Raw genomic sequence first — 16,007 nt, forward strand, 5'->3', positions numbered from 1 at the left:
AAAACAATGCTTGGATTGACGTCACATTTCGGAGGGAGGTTCTGTAAACAAAGTAAATTGATGGCTTCGAAAAAAAAATTTGGGTCTATGTGGAAATGGAACCCACGCCTCCAGGTTGCGAGACGACCATGATTCGTGGACGGCACGGAACCTTCACGGTTCTGGCTGACTGAAGGTTTGCGTAGTGCGTTCGTCATTGCACACGTCACGTCGCAGACACCTGGCAGCGACGTTATAGTTGGGAGACGTGTAAATTTGAGTAAAGTGACTTAGGAGAGAGTAAAGTGAATGAAGGAGAATTAGAGTGGATTAAGGTTGGCACAAATTATAGAAAGGTGGAATAAAGTGCATTAGGATGAAATAGGGTGGATTAAGGTTTTACATATTAGAGCAAGGTGGATTAAAGTAGTGTTGTGAAGGGCACATAAATATGTATGAAGTCAAATCTCGTGGACGTAAGAAATAATTAGTGAATCCAAAACGCTTTCACAATCAAATCACGTAAGGATACTGTAGTGAATAAACTTTTGGGCGTTTTGAGATTGCATCGACGACATCCAAGCAGATGTCGCAGTTGTTGAAGCAGTGGTGAACACGCAGATTTGCGCCCAGTAAGACACGCTGCACAGCAAGACACGCAGAACGAGCATTCATTTAAGGGACGCATGGATTTAAGTGTTTACATATGTACGACGTATCTTAAGGCAACAGACGGCAAACAAGCGAAATACTTTGAACACACCCCCATAAATAACTGCTCGATTCGTGTAATCTAACTGTAAAAAAAGCTGCAAGGATGCATGGGATGTACCATCAGCCAGAGATTTTTCCCCCCTCACATTGTAGTTGCCGTATTTGAAGCGTTTTAAACAATAGTTCAAAATTTTACCGCAAGCGAAGTTCCTGCTTTGAAAATTCTTTTTGAGAAACCAGTGAAATTAGCACATAACTGCGTGACCATTATTCATCTATGAAACAAAAAAGAACAAGACGCAAAGAAAAAAAAACATACAAAAGACACGTAATTGATAAATGGCCCGCCAGAGACTCCAGGGGAAACCACAGGCGCTGAAAAGCGCTGCAGCTGCGGCCTAGCGGACCGCAGTGTTTTTCGAGATAGTGGAAGCCTTCAAGCAGAAATTATGTTCCACGCTTGAAACAACTCCGGACAGAGAGGAGCTCCATTTGTGTGTTCAGTCATTAACCTTTTCTATGTCTTTTGCGTTTTTATGTGCAGCGGAGACTACATACATCAGTGTTGTATGATGTTGCCGAGTCTCATAGTCGCGTCACACCAGAGAAAGTTTTAATTAAGACGCAGGGGTACACGATTCTCCCAGATTGCTGAACGCGGGGCGCGCACGAATTAATTTAAGGAAATAGCGCAGTGCTCACGCTCGCAGAGGTGTTCTGTGCACCCGTTTCCCGAGGATGCGCGCCACGTTCTGTGCAACTGGAAACTGTCGAATCATTTTCGCAATATGCCCAGTATGAATTTGCCTAACAATTAACCACAACTTAAAAATGCATTGTCAAACATGTGGCATTCAGTCGTCTACACTCAGTGTCCTTCTCCTCGCGTATCCCTGTGCCCATTGGTCGCTTTGTAGCCTGAAAGCTGCCCGATGGGGTAGCCGCCGTGGCTATTATTTGTTATCACCAAGCATCCATGGTGAGTATGGTATCTGAGAGCCTCTGTAGACGCAATTTGCCGGGCCAGGCGCGATAGCATGTTCTTAATTTCGTGGTACATGCTAGTGAGCCGTCGCCTTCATCAGAGACGTGGGTCGCGGCAGTCGCACCGGCTGTGGCGGCCTTAGTGTCACCTTTCAAGCAGGTGTATTCATTCAGGTACCGAACGGTCCCCCAGGGTATCTACGGCACGGTTCACTGCGCGTATGAACGTCAATAATTTCACCATTGAAATCGATTTGACAGTTCTTGATATTTCGACTTTATTTTCCAGTTTACTTACGTAAGCATTTACAAGCATTTGTCTCGCAAACCATATTTATATCACGGGAATTTTTCACGTCTCAATAATTTCTCTCGTCGTATTCGAGTGCTGATTGCCGTGTTATAGTTTGTTAACGAAGCTTTCCCTCAAGCCTAAATATTTTAAGGCAGTTTGTCGCGTGCGTATCATGGCCAAGCACGCTTATATCGCCTTCCTTTTCTCTACCATGGTTGCACTTAAAAACCACGGCGCTGCAAGTGTGCTTCAAAGACTTTCCTTTCTATCCTTTTTCTCCGCCCTTAAACTGGCTCTCTTAACTACTACACGCAGAGACAAAGCAACAGCGCGCGCATTAGATCCCATAGATAAAATGAATATTTACAATTATTATTAGGATTATAATTATATTCGAGTGCTGATTGCTGTGCTACCGTTTGTTAACGAAGCTTTCCCTCAAGTCTAAAAATTTTAAGGCAGTTTCTCGTGTGCGTATCATGACCACGCATGCTCATATCGCCTTCCGTTTCCCTACCACGGTTGCGCTTTAAAACCACCGCGCTGCAATTTTGCTTTCCATTCCTTCCTTCTTCTCCGCCCTTAAACTGGCTCTCTGAACTACTACACGCAGAGACAAAGCAACAGCGTGCGCATGCGATCCCATAGATGAGATTAATACATATTTATATATATATAGAAAATTATGAGTCATAGCTCTCATAGTATAGCCTTCTGGGCCGTTTCTTTTTTCTTTTTTTTTCTTTCGAAAGTAGTCCTATTAGGTTTATTATAATTACACGAAGGTATTTCGCCCTTGTCAGCAGCAGTCCTTGAGATAGCTATTCTGGCGGCTAGCTTCCCACGCTATGCGTGCCGCCCTCGCACCTGTTTAAGCTTTTCTTAGACGCTAGAGTTATACTATGTCCACGCAACCTTGAGCGATCGGAAAGCGCGTTTTCCCCTCTTGGCCGGCGGAGAAGGGAGGCTTCGTTCCGGCCGCAGAGCCCTCCACGTCTCAGTAAGGTGCCTGGTTGTGGTCTCGTGCGGACGATGCCCTCTCATTGAGCGCATATTTCCCCTCTCATCTTTTAAGAGGTTCAATACTTACAAGCATTCGTCTAGCAAACCATATTTATGTCAAGGGAATTTCCCACGTCTCAATAATTTCTCTCGTCGTATTCGAGTGCTGATTGCCGTGTTTTAGTTTGTTAACGAAGCTTTCCCTCAAGTCTAAATATTTTAAGGCAGTCTTCCTAGTCGCTAAAGCCGCTTGAGTTCGCTCTTCTCCTCGGGCAGCCATTTTTCAGCATCACATCATCAGTCCCTTTCCACGTAAGTATGAGGCTCGGAGCAGGAGCTATGGTGCTTGAAAGTAACCTGTGGCCTGACGAACCAACCGACCGAGCTATCTTTCCGGGCAACATCCAAGGGTCACGAGTTCAAATCACCTGTTATGTTCCTTTTTTTTCTCCCGTTTTTTTTTCTTTCTTTTTAATGGATGTTCCTTCATTTTATCACTGTACGGGAACCCTCCTAATATATATATATATATATATATATATATATATATATATATATATATATATATATATATATATATCCTCAATCATTTATGGCCACACATGTGCAGGTTTTAAATACCAGGTTCTCTAGCCGAGTGCCATGCGTGCGGTATAACCGAGCTCAGATTGGTCCACCTTGACTGATCAAATAGGGCACCACTATAGGTAAAATGAGGCGTACAACTCCTGCGGGACCCGCCATGGTTGCTCAGTGGCTATGGTGTCAGACTGCTGAGCACGAGGTCGCGGGATCGGATCCCGGCCACAGCGGCCGCATTTCGATGGGGACGAAATGCGAAAACACCCGTGTACTTATAATTAGGTGCGCGTTAAAGAACCCCAGGTGGTCGAAATTTTCGGAGTCCTCCTCTACGGCGTGCCTGATAATCAGAAAGTCGTTTTGTCACGTAAAACCCCATAATTTATTTTTTTTAATTTAACTCCTGCGGGGACGGTAGAGTATCTGTCTCCCGTGCAAGAGGACCGTGGTTCAAATCCCGGTGCCGCGCAATTGTCCACCGGAAAATACAAAAAAACCGTGTGTTGAGAAAATTGCACAAACAGGCCTGGAGTGGGGCCTGATCCCGGCGACCAGAACCGGTAACGCACTCTCTTACCAGAGCAGGATTGGCCACCCTGGTGCAGTACTTGGCCACAACCTCCTATATGAGTACAACAATCAAACCCCTGCCCTCAGTCCCCAGCAGCCGCGAAGCAACTGACCACGATGGCGGTCAGATCTGTGACGCTGCAGAGGGTACTAAGAATACCTGGCTCCGGACAGGCCGCCATTGGAATCTGAACCTGGCAACGTTTAAGGTTAGAACGTTATCAAGTGAGGCCAGTCTAGCAGTGTTATTGGAGGAATTAGAGCGTAGTAAATGCGATATAATAGGGCTCAGTGAGGTTAGGAGTACAAAAGAAGAATATACAGTGCTAAAAAGCGAGCATGTACTGTGCTACCGGGGCTTAGCGGAGAAACGAGAACTAGAAGTCGGATTCCTGATTAATAAGGAAATAGCTGGTAACATACAAGAATTCTATAGCATTAACGAGAGGGTGGCAGGTCTTGTTGTGAAACCTAATAAGAGGTACAAATTGAAGGTGGTACAAGTCTATGCCCCTACATGCAGTCATGATGACCAGGAAGACGAAAGCTTTTATGAAAACGTGGAATCGGCGATGGGTAAAGTCAAAAAAACATACACTATACTGACGGGCGACTTCAATGCCAGGGTAGCCAAGAACCAGGCTGGAGACAAGTCAGTGGGGGAATATGGCATAGGCTCTAGGAATAGCAGAGGAGAGTTATTAGTAGATTTTGCAGAACAGAATAATATGCGGATAATGAATACCTTTTTCCGCAAGCGGGTTAGTCGAAAGTGGACGTGGAGGAGCCCGAATGGTGAGGCTAGAAATGAAATCGACTTCATGCTCTGCGCGATCCCTGGCATCATACAAGATCTAGACGTGTTCGGCAAGGTACGCTGCAGTGACCATAGGATGGTAAGAAATCGAATTAGCCTAGACATGAGGAGGGAACGGAAGAAACAGGTACACAAGTAGCCAATCAATATGTTAGCGGTAAGAGGGAAACTCGAGGAATTCCGGATCAAGCTACTGAACAGGTATTCGGCTTTAACTCAGGAAGAGGACCTTTGTGTTGAAGCAATGAACGACAATCTCATGGGCATCATTAGGGAGTGCGCACTAGAAGTCGGTGGTAACGCCGTTACACAGGAAACCAGTAAGCTATCGCAGGAGACGAAAGATCTGATCAAGAAACTAATATGGATGAGTTACTAGTGCTAGTAGTTACTAATATGGGTGAGATAGTTCAAGTGGCTGAGGAGTTCTATAGAGATTTATACAGTACCAGTGGCACCCATGACGATAGTGGAAGAGAGAATAGCCTAGAGTAATTCGAAATTCCAGAGGTAACGCCAGAAGAAGTAAAGAAAGCCTTAGGAGCTATGCAAAGAGGGAAGGCAGCTGGGGAGGATCAGGTAACAGCAGATTTGTTGAAGGATGGCGGTCAGATTGTTCTAGAGAAACTGGCCACCCTGTATACGCAATACCTCATAACCTCGAGCGTACCGGAGTCTTCGAAGAACGTTAACATAATCCTAATCCATAAGAAAGGGGAGGCCAAAGATTTCAAAAATTATAGACCGATCAGCTTACTGTCCGTTGCCTACAAAGTATTTACTAAGGTAATCGCAAATAGAATCAGGAACACCTTAGACTTCTGTCAACAAAGGACCAGGCAGGATTCCGTAAAGACTACTCAACAATAGATCATATTCACACTATCAATCAAGTGATAGAGAAATGTGCGGAATTTAACCAACCCTTATATATAGCTTTCATTGATTACGAGAAAGCGTTTGATTCAGTCGAAACCTCAGCAGTCATGGAGGCATTACGGAAGCAGGGTGTAGACGAGCCATATGTAAAAATACTGGAAGATATCTATAGCGGCGCCACAGCCACCGTAGTCTTCCACAAAGAAAGCAACAAAATCCCAATAAAGAAAGGCGTCAGACAGGGAGATACGATCTCTCCAATGCTATTCACAGCATGTTTACAGGAGGTATTCAGAGGCCTGGAGTGGGAAGAATTGGGGGTAAAAGTTGATGGAGAATACCTTAGCAACTTGCGATTCGGTGATGATATTGCTTTGCTTAGTAACTCAGGAGACCAATTGCAATGCATGCTCACTGACCTGGAGAGGCAAAGCAGAAGGGTGGGTCTGAAAATTAATCTGCAGAAAACTAAAGTAATGTTTAACAGTCTCGGAAGAGAACAGCAGTTTACGATAGGTAGCGAAGCACTGGAAATGGTAAGGGAATACACCTACTTAGGGCAGGTAGTGACCACGGATCCGGATCATGAGACTGAAATAACCAGAAGAATAAGAATGGGCTGGGGTGCGTTTGGCAGGCATTCTCAAATCATGAACAGCAGGTTGCCACTATCCCTCAAAAGGAAAGTGTATAACAGCTGTGTGCTACCACTACTCACGTATGGGGCAGAAACCTGGAGGCTTACAAAGAGGGTTCTGCTGAAATTGAGGATGACGCAACGAGCTATGGAAAGAAGAATGATGGGTGTAACGTTAAGGGATAAGAAAAGAGCAGATTGGGTAAGGCAACAACCGCTGGTAGACGACATCTTAGTTGAAATCAAGAAAAAAATGGGCATGGGCCGGACATGTAATGAGGAGGGAAGATAACCGATGGTCAATAAGGGTTACGGACGGGATTCTAAGGGAAGGGAAGCGTAGCAGGGGGCGGCAGAAAGTTAGGTGGGCGGATGACATTAAGACGTTTGCAGGGACAACATGGCCACAATTAGTACATGACCGGGGTAGTTGGAGAAGTATGGGAGAGGCCTTTGCCCTGCAGTGGGCGTAACTAGGCTGATGATGATGATGATGACTTGGAGGCTCGCAAAATTAAAAGAGTTTTGGCTTCCGAAAGGCAGCTCCTTCTCCGTTGTGTACTAGGGTGCGATGGAAGATAGTTGTTGGGCACGTTCGTTTGGTTACCGGCGCGCGCGATTGGCCTACTGCGCGCCGATGTCTCCAGCCGCGGGGTACGGCCACGTTTTTGGTGACGTCAAAATTACGACACGCACCTGTCAATCATCCTCCCACCGAGCATTTCGTCTGCTAGGCGCCGAACCTGACGGGAACTGGGAAGTTTGGAGCGATCATACGGCTTCGCATGGCGCGTCTGGTGGACTGGATAGGATCCAACCGGCAGCTGCGGCATGACACGTTTGGGTCCAATCCATAGTTTAATTCAAGAAGATGGCGCTTCCGTTGGAAATTGGGTTGGTGCGCTGGCGTTTCTAGAGGAGGGAGGAGAGCGGGTGGCGCTGCGAAACGAGTTTGAAGAAATGGCAGAAAGTGAATTCCGGCGTCATTCTTGTTTCTCGAAACAAATAATTCGTTGACTGTACAGCGATATCGACCGCATCATTCGTGCCAGCGAGCCACTGGAATGTTGTCGCTGCCTCTTGAAAACACACTCTTTCCGTCATTTCTTTTCCTTTTTTCATCTCGCTGTGCGCGACACCACCTAGGGACGACGCAAAGAAACTAATAGGTATAAATGGCAGTAGTCACACGTACTACTATTTGAAATCGTGTTTGGGCTTGAGAAGAAAAAATACATTTTTTTTAAATAAAGATTTCATTCAATTGGAAGACGAGAAACATTTCGATTTGTAGCATACTGTCTGCAAGAAGACGACAAACGACGGAAGTAATCTTCCGGGGAGGTCACCGCTTCCTGATTGGCTGCTCTCTCCGCCCCGTTGTAACAAATTTTGCATACTGTCACTTTGTGACGTTGCAGCAACCGAACAGAACGCGTATCTAACAAAATATCTCTGATCGCGCCCCATACTGACTTCGGAAAAATGCCATATATAAGAAGTACTCATAAGGACGAATTCTATTTGAAACAGATGTATGGCTTACTGTTCAGAGGATGTAGCAATATTTCAATTAGCCAAGTTTTCGTCAATCGGGTATATATAACCCGTGTACCTAAAAGTATTATCATCTATGGTAACCGCTATGTGAACTCTCTGGCTAATTATCACTGTTGTCTTAGAATTCCGCATATGTACGTATATTTCGAAGATTCCACGTCAACGACTCGTGGGAGCTTGTACGTGTTTGAACGGACCATCAGCGCCTGAACGAATTGTTTAGCATTATTTATACGTTGCCAGAATCATTTACTCGTGTTCCCATGTCACAACGAAGGCGTACCTCGAGTATCGAAATGTCATTGATTTATGGCGATACCAATTATATGGACACTCCAGGCGCACTTCTGCCGTCATCGTCGACGTCGCTGTGATGTCCCGCATAATGTTCAATGGCGATAACATCATCACCGAGCACCGTGTGCTGTATGTGCGAATGAACGCGTGCGAGGGTGAGCCAGAGAACGCAGCTCAATCTCGCATGCGCGAGTAAGGTAGGCGGGTTGGAAGCGTGCCCTCTTGTGTCGCGCTCGAGGCACGGGGTGGAGGCGTGGAGGCGTAGAGGCAAGGGAGGGGGGAGCGTGCTTGTCGTGTATCTGCTGCTTACGGCGCGGCCGTATGGTCTCCGTATCTCAAAACCGATGTGAGGCGTGCCCAGAGTGCGCCCGCGCAGGCCTCATATTCAAAGCCATCTGCGATGTTTACAAAGTGCGCCTAATGCCGATAGCTTCATAAGTGCTGTCCCTTCGACGTTTAGTTCGTGTTCAAGCGAGAGGTGTACGAAAGTCAATTCTCTCGCTGCTGCTGCCGTGGCTTCCGACTCCAGCGTTCTGATAGCGAGATTCCGCGGTCATCGAGTGAGATGTGTTCATGTTTACCTGTGTGCGCGTGACACCATCCTTATTAGTTTAGTCAGTAAGCGAATGTCTACAAGATCATACTGCCAATAAAGCTACTATCAATACTTTGTATAACTTTCAACTAGTTTACTATAGGAGATAGTTCCTAGCCTGGAGAAAAGCCTGTAAGAACTCCGGCTTTTTCTGTGTTCGTGGTCTATGCGCATATATTAATGTTCTCTGGTTTGATATGCAATCAATCTTTTATGTCTTCCAATTTTCTGTGTCCCTAAAAATCAATAACTTAATGGCATAAAATTGAATTACCCTATGCGCGCCTGGCATATGAAACTTTCAAATTGTTTATTTTGCATTTCAATTTAGCGCAATTTTTGCAGAACATATTCAGAAGCTTTAGTCGCCTTTATGAGTATATAGAGAGACTTGCAATTGTGTCTGCGTGCCATTTTTTTCTTACAACAAACTGTATTGTAAATGAAATATTGCGACAAGGTTTCGCTGTCCACAGTATTAGGAATTCCAGCATCAATACAATATGCTTTGATGTATTTCCAACCTACGAAAAAAAAGCGATGGGAGAGAGACGGGTAAACAAACAAAAACATTGTTACAAGTGTTGAAGTTTATATTGACACGTGAACCTGTTTATTTTTCTCGGCTGACCGATTTTTCACAGGCTAACAAAGCTTAAACCTTATCTCTCAGCGCAGGACGCACCTGCACATATCGAAAGCTTCTCGAAGGTTATCGGTTGTTCTAACCGTTGTTTGTTGTCAGCGAACCTTGTGTAATCTGACTGTATGCGCGAAGCGAATTGTGCAGTACTTTCTGGAAGACACGCTGGCACCAGCGATTATTCTGGAGCCTTTGATAACTCATGTGCAAAGGCCGATGCGCTTGCCCCGCAAAACAGATTTCGACGATCGCCAACTGTGTTCGCCGCTGTCACTGTGCTTTGAGTCTAACTTGCTTCTCTGGGCACAGGTTCGCCCAATAATAAGTTACTTTCGTCATTCACAGCTTTCCGGCTGTTTTCTTCATCGTCACTACAACGTCACAATATTGAAAATAGTCTTTCACGGTGTATTTAAGAAACTAGATAAAAATACAGAGCATGGGGAGAAATAAACTAAATAGCTAACACTATTGTAGAGGCTGACGCTTTTTCTGGTATTTGATAAATGTGATGTGCTGAGTAACCAGAAAAGCATAGAAACCATGGAATAGCTATGCGGCTTACGCCTTGACCATGCTATCGCCGCGTCGTTGGCCCAATTTTTCCCCAAGACGTAAGAACGCTTAAAAAATTATCGCTCATGTTCCATAACAATGCCGTTATCGGATTTGTGTTGTCTTGAACATGCTCATTGCTGAAGCGAAACACAGCTATCTCATCAAGCAGGGTATTTACATAACGCCTATAGACCAGCCCACACAAGAGTTGCGCCCAGTAGGGTAATAATTGAAACAAACGCTTACAGAAAGCGGAGAGGATGACACGTGAGCCTTTATTGCTATGTATATCTGCGACGAGAAGATAAGTTATTGACTTAAGTCCCAATAAAGACGAAAATCACAGAACCATTTTTTCATCTTGATGGTGGCCTTCAAATGTATCCGCCATACGCCTAATATCTTTTCAAAAGACGCAATGTAATATTTTTGTTGCGAGTGGATGTTGATTTCTGTAGCATTTATGTTGTATTAATCTTCCGCACAAAAGTCGCTTCCAAAATGGGCTTCACTTTGAGAGTTAAACGCGCATTTCGTCCTTCAGTTTTCTATTCCACCTGTGTTTTGGTACAGATTTTTCCTTACCATCCAAGTAAGTGTCCAGATAATTGGGATTACTTTGCTATACGTGTTGGCGCTATACGACAAGAAAGTGTCTCAGCAGAGAATTTCATGAACCACAATTTTTTTCTCTTTCGCTTTTTCTTGAAAGATTTTCTCTAAAATCTTCGTAACAGATTAGAAACTCTGGAGCGTATTCATGAAAGACAACGAACCTCATGCCGCTAAGTCTCTTCACTGGTGTAGAATGAAAGAGTTCACTTTGGATGGTATACTCTAGGCTTCGTGGTATGGCAATCACTAGTGTATTCCTATAGTGCGATAGGGAAATAAATGTTTCAATGAACATTTCAAGCTTATGCCATTCTGCGCTGAGAGCGATGGGGACAATTGAAATTGTATTCGCAGTAGTGCTTGTAAAAAAAAATAAAATACTTCATTTTTTATTGCCTTTGAGTAAGAGGCGACCCGAATCGGCTCTGGCATGATCGTGAAACTCACTGCCTGCAGCGAAGAATAAAGCGGAAGTGTCGAATTCTTCGCAGACGCTCGGTCACCAAAATTTCATCAAGGCTTTTTTTCTTTCACATTTTTCTACAATGTCTTCTTTGCCTCCTCTCTAGCGTCACGCTTCTCTGTTCCGATCCACGTAGAGTTTGGCAATCCCTGTTCGCGTTCTCGCTTTTTCGGGACAACTTCAACTCTTACCGCCTCCTCTCTTCAAAACCTGGCTGTCGAGCTTCGCGGATAGGTGGCGCTGGCCGAGAAATGTTCGCGCATCATTTCGGGGAATTCTGAGTCGCTGCTACGGGGTAAATGTTTCTGATAGCATCCGCCAGAGTGTCACCTCGAGACTACTCTTACTCGGTACGCCAGAACAGCTGCACAAACAGAAGTATTATCATGCGTCTGTAGCAGTAGTGACAGAAAAGCAACACACAAGTGTAAGCAACGGGGCCAACGCTGCGTGTAAACTGCATTCGTAAAGTGGGCAGTTCCATGAATCCCAAGAATGTCAATTGTTTTTTTTTTCTTTTGTATATTTTGCATCTACCGCGTGCGAGACAACCATAGTCAACCGAACGTACGCTTTAACACCAAGTTATCCTTTCGGTACGGCGTTTCAGAACGCGCTCTTTTTTGTACCACTACAGTGGAGAAGTGTGCGAATCAATTCTGCGACGCACATAGGTTCATTGCAATAATGGCAAACGGCCCATCCACAATTAATAAATATTGCATATATTTCCATAAGTTCCTGTTTTCGGACTATATTTTATAGTGACGGGGCCAACCAGATGCAGGCTAACTCTAGCTTTGCCCAACTAAACCACAAGTATTTAGAAAACAGAACATCTTTCATTGCTTCGGTAGACCTCCTGCGCGGGGAAGTGGTTCTGTTGTAATTCTGATTGCTTATTACTCGCTTTTCTGTCAACTGGATGTGGATTCGTTATTTTATACTGCGGCAGTGCTGTGACGCTGTGTCACATCGATAAGCAAGTGCGAGTAGAATGATTGTCGCTTTTAAAAAGTGGGAGGTCTGTGCGGCACACGCAGCACAGTCACAACGAAAGCTGGAGAAGCGGCTCCATAGGAGCTCCATTTTGGGCACACCACACTACAGGGTCTTCGCCGTGAAGTCTCAACTGTCCACCCGGCATCGACAGCGAGTTGCGGTATGTGCTGCGGCTTGTCCTGCTCTTTGCACAGCGGTCTCCTGAGGCCGATGCTACTGGTTGCAGCCGCGCGTGTAGCTCTTCAATTTTCTTCTACAGCAGCGGTTCATGCCACGCGAGGAGGCGCCATAACGTGTACTGAAAAGACAAGACAAGTATCCAGACTATGTGGCACACATTTCAAATCCTCCGAGTGAGATGTCACATCCCGTGACTCAAGGCACGGTCAGTTGCTGTAGATGATTGAGATGATAATGATGGCTTATTGGCATCTTCTTTGAAACGGGGTGATGACAAATAGTCACCTGGCCTGCTTGAGTGTGTGAGGTCAAGTTACACGCAGCTCTTACATGCCGGGAAACTCGGTGGAACATAACCCAGCTGGAATGCAAAAGAGTTGTAAAATGCAATTGTAAAATGCAAACTTGTCATAGTGTCGATGACAATGATATCATCGCAATGAATGGAGAACAAAGCTGGCGTGGCATGGCGCAGCGGGCCCAAGTTCGATCCAGGCGGGTACTGCTTTTTTTTATTATTCACGGCGATAGCTGCTGCGAACACCGAACACCGGCAGTGGCAGCGGCGGTGGGCACTTTGACAACTAAAATGGCAATTGGAATGAGCCAATAACTGTTTACGCCGTAAAAAGCCATATTACCTTCACCATGTCCCTTGTAACTCATAGAATTGCCCTGTCGTTTTCGAGTCCCATTTCTCTTTCGTTTGCTAACTAGAAATCATTTATATTAAGGAGAGCAGGGCATGCACATAATTTACGAGATATCGGTGGTCTTCTCTTTCACGGGAAAAGAAAACGCAGAAATTTCAGACCACCAACCTACGGTACCAGGATCCAGCTGGTTCGGAAACATTTTCTTCAGTATAGCTTTAGACCATCAGCTTGGGTGGACTCACCATTTTTCCGCACTAGAGGACCATTTTTTTTTTATCATAAATATTCTGACAGAATTGCGGGTACGAAGGAGAGCGAAACAACTGCACCCATGTTCCATGTTTGCTCAACACTCCCCCAACAGAAATTTGCTTATTCTGCACAGGTTTTCACATTTTCTACTACTTCTGTTCATCGATTACAGTCGTTAGAGGCTCGCAATTTATGATGTGCCTAGGACGCCCCCAACATACATTCAGTTCATTCACACTCCCGAAGCGCAGTAGCCACATTCCACTATACCTACTAGCATAAAAACTGTTGACGAAACTGATGAAAATCTGTTGACTTGCGACTCTGAATTCTGCCTGCCAACTTCTTTCATTTATATAGAACCGCCTGGGAGCCGAGATACCATGTTACAAGAGAATTATTTACGACTTCCACGACGATCGGCCTTTTGGCAGATGGACCTCTCCTACATACCATTGTTTCTACGTGAACCAGTTATTGAAAATTTATTTCAAGGTAGTTCAAGAAACAGCGACGTTGCCGCTCTAGAAGCGAAAGAACCAGCAAGAACACGTTTAACTCTAAAAAAATTGAAGTGGTATTTACATTGGGACCAGGGACATACTGACATAGCAGGCAATGAATTAGTGGACTCGATATTATATTCGCCCCGGAAGAATGCGCAAATTCACCTGATCTCTTTGCCGGCTACGGATACACGATGCATAGTGAAGGTATTAAAGGAGTTGTGTACGTTAACCAAGTTTATATAAAATATTAGGGATTCGTTGCTTTACGATGTGAACTTCAATATGAAAACCGGATGTTTGTAGACATGAAAGAAATTCAGTGCCCTTCCACTCTGTGTAGAAGGTTGACCAGCGTAACTGTGAATGTGGACCCGTTATTAGCAAGCTCCACCACTGCCGAGGGGCACGCTGGCATTTCACCATCTTCAGACTTGGCCCACGAATTGGGAGTGCTTAACGGCTGCTTTACCTCAGCCGTGCATCGGCCCGGTATTGTACTATCATCGGGATTGGCACACGAATCAGAAATGCTTAACGCCTGCTTCGCCTCCGGCACGTGTCGGCCGTTCATTGCACTATCTTTGAGATTGGCCCACGTAGAAAATATTGTTGGTGTATGTATATAGAGACGAGGCCCATCACTTGTTGTTCTTAAAACATTTAAGAAAACCAGGAAAAGCGTCCTCCCCCAGGAAGTGCATATCAGGTTGGGGGGAAGGACAAAGGAGGCGGTCAGTACAGATATTATTGACCATTTTTGAGTCTTGCAGAAATCAAAGTAATGACTGGAATACGAGGCACCGGCTCTGTGGGGATCAGTGGGAAGGAGGAAAGCGTCCAAATCCTGAGGCCTCAGACTAGGCGGGAGAGTGACGATCGCTCTGCTGCGGTACTCTGCGAAAGAACCAAGGTCATCATCATCATCAGCAGCAGCATGGTTACGCCCACTGCAGGGCAAAGGCCGTTGCCATACTTTTCCAAACTATCCCGGTCATGCACTAAATGTGGACATGTTGTTCCCACAAACTTCGTAATCTCATCCGCCCATCTAACTTTCTGCCACCCCCTGCTACGCTTTGCTTCCCTTCGAATACAGTCCGTAACACTTAATGACCATCGGGTAACTTCCCTGTTAATTACATGTCCTGCACAAGACCTCTTCTTTTTCTTGATTTCAACTAAGATGTCATTAATTCGCGTTTGTTCCCTCACTCAATCTGCTCTTTTCTTATCCCTTAAAGTTACACCCATCATTCTTCTTTTCATAGCTCGTTGCGTCGTCCTCAATTTAAGTAGAACCCTTTTCGTAAGCCACCAGATTTCTACCCCGTACGTGAGTACTGGTAAGACACAGCTGTTACACTTTTCCCTTGAGGGATAATGGCAAACTGCAGTTCATGACCTGAGCATGCTTGCCAAACGCCCCCCAGCCCATTCTTATTCTTCTGATTATTTCATTCTCATGATAACCACCTGTCCTAAGTAGATGTATTCTCTTACCATTTCCAGTGCCTCGCTACCTATCGTAAACTGCTGTTCTCTTCCGAGAGTGTTCAACGTTAGTCAGTTTTCTGCAGAATAATTTTTATATTCACCCTTCTGCTTTGCCTCTCCAGGTCAGTGAGCATGCATTGCAGTTGGTCCCCTGAGTTACTAAGCAAGGCAATATCATCAGCGAATCGAAAGTTACTAAGGCATTCTCCATTAGCTCTTATCCGCGCTTCTTCCCAATGCAGGTCTCTGACTACCTCCTGTAAACACGCTGTGAATAGCATCGGAGAGATTGAATCTCCCTGCCTGACACCTTTCTTTATTGGGATTTTGTTGCTGTCTATATGGAGCACTGCGGTGGCTGTCGAGGCGCTATAGATATCTTCAGTATTTTTACATACGGCTCGTCTACACCCTGATACCGTAATACCTCCGTGACTGCTGCGGTTTCGACTGAATCAAACGCTTTATGGTAATCAGTGAAAGCTATATATAAAGGTTGGTTATATTCCGCACATTTTTCTATCACCTGATTGATAGTGTGAATATGGTCTATTGTTGACTAGCCTTTACGGAATCCTACCTGGTCCTTTGGTTGACGGAAGTCTAAGGTGTTCCTTAATCTATTGGCTATTACCTTAGTAAATACTTTGCAGGTAACGGACAGTAAGCTGATCGGTCTATTATTTTTGAAATCTTTGGCGTCCTTTTTCTTATGGATTAGGAT

Source organism: Dermacentor albipictus, chromosome 3 (assembly GCF_038994185.2).
Source record: "Dermacentor albipictus isolate Rhodes 1998 colony chromosome 3, USDA_Dalb.pri_finalv2, whole genome shotgun sequence".
Taxonomy (NCBI): Eukaryota; Metazoa; Arthropoda; class Arachnida; order Ixodida; family Ixodidae; genus Dermacentor; species Dermacentor albipictus.